This window comes from Rhinoderma darwinii, chromosome 3, assembly GCF_050947455.1.
Source record: "Rhinoderma darwinii isolate aRhiDar2 chromosome 3, aRhiDar2.hap1, whole genome shotgun sequence".
Taxonomy (NCBI): Eukaryota; Metazoa; Chordata; class Amphibia; order Anura; family Rhinodermatidae; genus Rhinoderma; species Rhinoderma darwinii.
In genome coordinates this window covers 248,342,019-248,348,427 of record NC_134689.1, presented here as the reverse complement: position 1 = coordinate 248,348,427, position 6,409 = coordinate 248,342,019, and positions in this window count along the sequence as shown.

Genomic DNA, 6,409 nt, shown 5'->3' with positions numbered 1-6,409 from the left:
GTGCTTGTAATTCTTTTGGATTCCTGGCCCCACTGCTGCTTGCTCCAGCCTGCTTCTGCCGTGCTTCTGCCTTGCTGCTGTTCTGCTTAACCTGCTTTGCCTTGCCTCCGGCTTGCTTCCTCCTCCGTGCTCACTTGGGTATACTCCACCTTATCCTGGTCCTGACTACTCATTCACCGCTCCGTTTCCTCGTGGCGTTCCATGGGCTACTGCCCCTTCCCTTGCGTGTTCCCTGTTTGTTTTCCCGTGCACTTAGACAGCGTAGGGACCGCCGCCCAGTTGTACCCCGTCGCCTAGGGCGGGTCGTTGCAAGTAGGCAGGGACAGGACGGTGGGTAGATTAGGGCTCACTTTCCCTTCACCTCCTTCCTGCCATTACATAATTACAAGCCCCTTACCTAGTCTACCATTTCCCCTACGGTGACGCTATCATGGACCCCCTTGAGACCCTGACCCAGCAGATGCAGGGCCTCTCCCTACAGGTCCAGGCCCTGGCCCAGAGGGTCAACCAGGGTGACGCTGCCGTAGTAGTTCCCCTCACCTCACCTCTAGAACCCGACCTCAAGTTACCTGACCGGTTCTCAGGGGACCGTAAGACGTTTCTCTCCTTCCGGGAGAGTTGCAGACTGTATTTCCGCCTTAAACCCCACTCCTCAGGTTCCGAGAACCAGCGGGTGGGTATCATCATATCCCGACTCCAGGAAGGGCCCCAAGAGTGGGCCTTCTCCTTGGCTCCTGACGCCCCTGAACTTTCCTCTGTTGATCGCTTTTTCTCTGCCCTCGGACTCATTTACGACGAGACTGACAGGACTGCTTTAGCCGAGAGTCAGCTGGTGACCTTACGTCAGGGTAGGAGACCGGTTGAGGAGTACTGTTCTGATTTTAGAAAGTGGTGCGTAGCTTCTCGGTGGAACGATCCGGCCCTAAGGTGCCAGTTTAGGTTAGGATTATCTGACGCCCTGAAGGATCTGCTGGTTAGCTACCCCTCTTCTGACTCCCTTGACCAGGTTATGGCCCTAGCAGTACGACTTGACCGACATCTCAGGGAACGTCAGCTTGAACGCTTCAATGTGCTCCCCTCTGACTTTTCTGCGATCCCCCCCGAGGTCCCGTCTCCTCGCCCCTCCACGGAGGACTCGGAGGTACCTATGCAACTCGGGGCCTCCATGTCCCCTCGACAACGTAGGGAGTTTCGCAGAATGAAGGGTCTCTGCTTCTACTGTGGGGACGACAAGCATCTTCTGAACACCTGTCCCAGGCGCAAGAATAAAAAGCCGGAAAACTTCCGCGCCTAAGTGATCATCGGGGAGGTCACTTGGGCGCACAGGTATTTCCCGTTAATGTGAAACGCAATAAAATTTTGCTTCCCTTTCAGGTCTCGTTTGCTGGCCGGTCTGCCACTGGCAGTGCCTTCGTGGATTCTGGCTCATCTGCTAATATCATGTCTGTGGAATTTGCTATGTCTCTAAAAATGCCTTTTATTGATTTACCTTATCCTATCCCTGTAGTAGGTATCGACTCAACTCCCCTTGCTAATGGTTATTTTACTCAGCATACTCCTGTTTTTGAACTCCTGGTTGGCTCCATGCATTTGGAGCAGTGCTCTGTACTGGTGATGCAGGGATTATCGTCTGATCTGGTATTAGGTCTTCCCTGGTTGCAGTTGCATAATCCCACGTTTGATTGGAATACTGGGGATCTCACCAAATGGGGTAATGAATGTCTTATGTCATGTCTTTCTGTTAACTCTATTTCTCCCCGGGAGGAGGTAAACACGCTTCCTGAGTTTGTTCAGGACTTTGCCGATGTGTTTTCTAAGGAGGCCTCCGAGGTGTTGCCCCCCCATAGAGATTACGATTGCGCCATCGATTTGGTGCCTGGTGCCAAGCTTCCTAAGGGTAGGATATTTAATCTTTGATGTCCTGAACGTGAAGCTATGAGGGTGTATATCCAAGAATGCCTGGCCAAGGGTTTCATTCGCCCCTCGACTTCTCCTGTAGGTGCTGGCTTCTTCTTTGTGGGGAAGAAGGATGGTGGTCTTAGGCCGTGCATTGATTATCGTAACCTGAATAAGGTCACCGTAAGGAACCAGTACCCACTTCCTTTGATTCCGGATCTTTTTAATCAGGTTCAGGGAGCCCAATGGTTTTCTACGTTCGATCTACGGGGGGCATATAACCTTATCCGCATCAAAGAGGGGGATGAGTGGAAAACTGCGTTCAACCCACCCGAGGGTCATTTCGAATACCTGGTCATGCCCTTTGGGTTGTGTAATGCCCCTGCTGTCTTCCAGAATTTTATTAATGAAATCCTGAGAGATTACCTGGGTAATTTTCTTGTTGTGTACCTTGATGACATACTGGTGTTTTCCAAGGACTGGTGCTCCCACGTGGAGCATGTCAGGAAGGTGCTCCAGGTCCTTCGGGAGAATAATCTGTTTGCTAAGACTGAAAAATGTGTCTTTGGGGTACAGGAGATACCATTTTTAGGGCAAATCCTCACTCCTCATGAATTCCGCATGGACCCTGCCAAGGTTCAGGCTGTGGCGGAATGGGTCCAACCTGCCTCCCTTAAGGCGTTACAGTGTTTTTTAGGGTTCGCCAACTATTACAGGAGATTTATTGCCAACTTCTCGGTCGTCGCTAAGCCTCTTACGGACCTTACTCGCAAGGGTGCTGATGTCCTCCATTGGCCCCCTGAGGCCGTCCAGGCCTTTGAGACCCTCAAGAAGTGCTTTATCTCGGCCCCCGTGCTGATTCAGCCCAACCAAGAGGAGCCATTTATTGTGGAGGTTGACGCATCCGAGGTGGGAGTGGGGGCCGTCTTGTCCCAGGGTACCAGCTCCCTCACCCATCTCCGCCCCTGTGCTTACTTCTCTAGGAAGTTTTCGCCCACGGAGAGTAACTATGATATTGGCAACCGCGAACTTCTAGCCATTAAATGGGCTTTTGAAGAGTGGCGGCACTTCCTGGAGGGGGCCAGACACCAGGTAACGGCCCTTACGGATCACAAAAATCTGGTTTTCCTAGAATCGGCCCGGAGGCTTAATCCTAGACAAGCTCGGTGGGCACTATTCTTTACCAGATTTAATTTCTTGGTTACCTATAGGGCTGGGTCCAAGAATATTAAGGCTGATGCCCTGTCACGTAGTTTCATGGCCAATCCTCCTTCCGAGAAAAATCCTGCTTGTATTTTACCCCCTGGTATAATCATTTCTGCCACGGATTCTGATTTAGCTTCTGATATCGCGGCTGATCAGGGTGCAGCTCCCGGGAACGTCCCTGGGGACAAACTGTTTGTTCCCCTGCAATACCGGCTAAGGGTACTCAGGGAAAACCATGACTCCGCTCTATCTGGTCATCCTGGCATCTTGGGCACCAAACACCTCATTACCAGAAACTATTGGTGGCCTGGGTTGCCTAAAGACGTTAGGGCTTACGTCGCCGCTTGTGAGGTTTGCGCTAGGTCCAAAACCCCTAGGTCCCGACCTGCGGACCTACTACGTTCCTTGCCCATTCCCCAGAGACCTTGGACCCATATCTCCATGGATTTTATCACCGATTTGCCTCCATCTCAGGGCAAGTCGGTGGTGTGGGTGGTAGTAGACCGCTTCAGCAAGATGTGCCACTTTGTGCCCCTTAAGAAGCTACCTAACGCCAAGATGTTAGCTTCTTTGTTTGTGAAACACATCCTGCGTCTCCATGGGGCCCCAGTCAATATCGTTTCTGACAGAGGGGTACAATTTGTTTCCTTATTTTGGAGAGCCTTTTGTAAAAAGTTGGAGATTGATCTGTCCTTCTCCTCCGCCTTCCATCCCGAAACTAATGGCCAAACGGAGAGGACTAACCAGTCCCTGGAACAATATTTAAGGTGTTTCATCTCTGACTGTCAATTCGATTGGGTCTCATTCCTTCCCCTTGCTGAATTTTCCCTTAATAACCGGGTCAGTAACTCGTCAGGGGTCTCCCCGTTTTTCTGTAATTTCGGGTTTAACCCAAGGTTCTCCTCCGTTTCCCCTTGTTGTTCCAATAATCCTGAGGTAGAGGATGTTCATCGGGAACTGTGCACTGTCTGGGCCCAGGTTCAGAAGAACCTAGAGGCGTCCCAGAGCGCACAAAAGATTCAGGCGGATAGTAGACGTTCTGCTAACCCCCGGTTTGTCGTCGGGGATTTGGTCTGGTTGTCGTCCAGGAACTTGCGCCTTAATGTCCCGTCCAGGAAGTTTGCTCCCCGATTTATTGGGCCTTATAAGATCATTGAAGTCCTCAACCCTGTATCCTTCCGTCTGGAGCTGCCCCCATCCTTTCGCATACATGACGTCTTCCATGCCTCCCTCCTTAAACGCTGCTCCCCGTCCTGGTCCCTCTCGAGGAAACCTCCTGTTCCCGTTCTCACCCCTGAGGGGGTGGAATTCGAGGTGGCCAAGATTATGGACAGTAGGATGGTCCAGGGCTCCCTCCAGTACCTGGTCCATTGGAGAGGGTACGGGCCGGAGGAGAGGACTTGGGTACCTGCCCGTGATGTTCACGCTGGGGTATTGATCAGGAGGTTCCACCTTCTCTTCCCTACTAAACCGGGTCCTCTTAGTAAGGGTCCGGTGGCCCCTCATAAAAGGGGGAGTACTGTTAGGGATCTGCCAGGTACTACGTCTAGGTATACTCCTGGGATTAATCAATCCACACCTGAGGCCAGACCTGTTCGACTGACACCCTCTCCCACCAACCAGGGTGGCAGGCTCAGGAGTGGGAGAGCCTATCGCGGCCTGGTCAGTCGGAGTTAGCTCCGCCCCCTGTCCTTTATTACCTGCTGTGTTCTCCTCCTCAGTGCTTGTAATTCTTTTGGATTCCTGGCCCCACTGCTGCTTGCTCCAGCCTGCTTCTGCCGTGCTTCTGCCTTGCTGCTGTTCTGCTTAACCTGCTTTGCTTTGCCTCCGGCTTGCTTCCTCCTCCGTGCTCACTTGGGTATACTCCACCTTAACCTGGTCCTGACTACTCATTCACCGCTCCGTTTCCTCACGGCGTTCCGTGGGCTACTGCCCCTTCCCTTGCGTGTTCCCTGTTTGTTTTCCCGTGCACTTAGACAGCGTAGGGACCGCCGCCCAGTTGTATCCCGTCGCCTAGGGCGGGTCGTTGCAAGTAGGCAGGGACAGGACGGTGGGTAGATTAGGGCTCACTTTCCCTTCACCTCCTTCCTGCCATTACACCAGGTTCTAGTTTGAGCTCCAGCCATTGCCTGTACCCGATGCTCCCTGGCAGCATATAGCTATGGACTTTTTTACGGACCTGCCTCTCTTTGCTGGATGCAGTGCTGTCTGGTTGGTGGTGGACCGATTTTCGAAGATGGCCCACTTCGTTCCTCTGACCGGTCTTCCTTCTGCTCCTCAGCTGGCCAAGCTGTTCATCCAGCACATCTTCCGCCTGCACAGCTTGCCGCAGCATATTGTATCTGATCGGGGGGTTCAGTTTACCTCGAAGTTCTGGAGAGCTCTCTGCGGACTCCTCAGTGTGAAATTGGACTTTTCATCAGCCTACCATCCTCAGTCCAATGGTCAGGTCGAGAGGATCAATCAGATCTTGGAGAAATACCTACGCCACTTCATTTCCAAGCAGCATGATGACTGGGTGCAGTTGCTTATGTGGTTGTGTTCAGATGGCACTGGTTTCTTTTGGGTGCTCGAGGTAGGGTCCCAACCCGGGTATAGGTTAAGAATTTGTAGTCGGCACACCTTGCTTGTGTTACAAAAATATATATCTTTTCTGGCATCCATCCAATATGGGTGCAGTTGCTCCCATGGGCAGAATTCTCCTACAATAATCACACCAGTGAGTCCACAAGGAATACGCCGTTCTTCATTGTTTACGGCCAGCACCCACAAATTCCACTCCCGGTGCCCGATACTTCCGAGGTTCCAGCGGCTGACTCCACCTTTAGAGACTTCCTACAGATCTGGCAGCAGACTCGATCCTCCATCCTAATGGCAGTCGACTGCATGAAATGGAAGGCTGACACAAGAAGAAGAGAACTGTAATGACGGGGTAGGGAGACAGACAGGTGAGCCCTAATCTACCCGCCACTCAGTCCCTGCCTACTTGCAACGACCCGTCCTAGGCGACGGGGTACAACTGGGCGACGGTCCCTATGCTCAGTAAGTGTACGACAGACAAACAGACAAGGGTACACAGAAGCAAGGGAAATGGGGCAGTTGCCCACGGAGACACCGTGAGCAACGAGAGTAGTGAACGAGTCGAGTCAAACCAGGAGTGTACGAGGTACAAAACGCAGAGCAGAAGAGTGGTCAGTAAAGCCAAGGTCAATAACAAGCAGAGGATCAGTAGTTCAAGCAGCAGCAGCAGAGCCAGGAAACAAGCAGAGCAGAATCACAGGCAAAGGAGGAACAGGAAAGGCAGGTA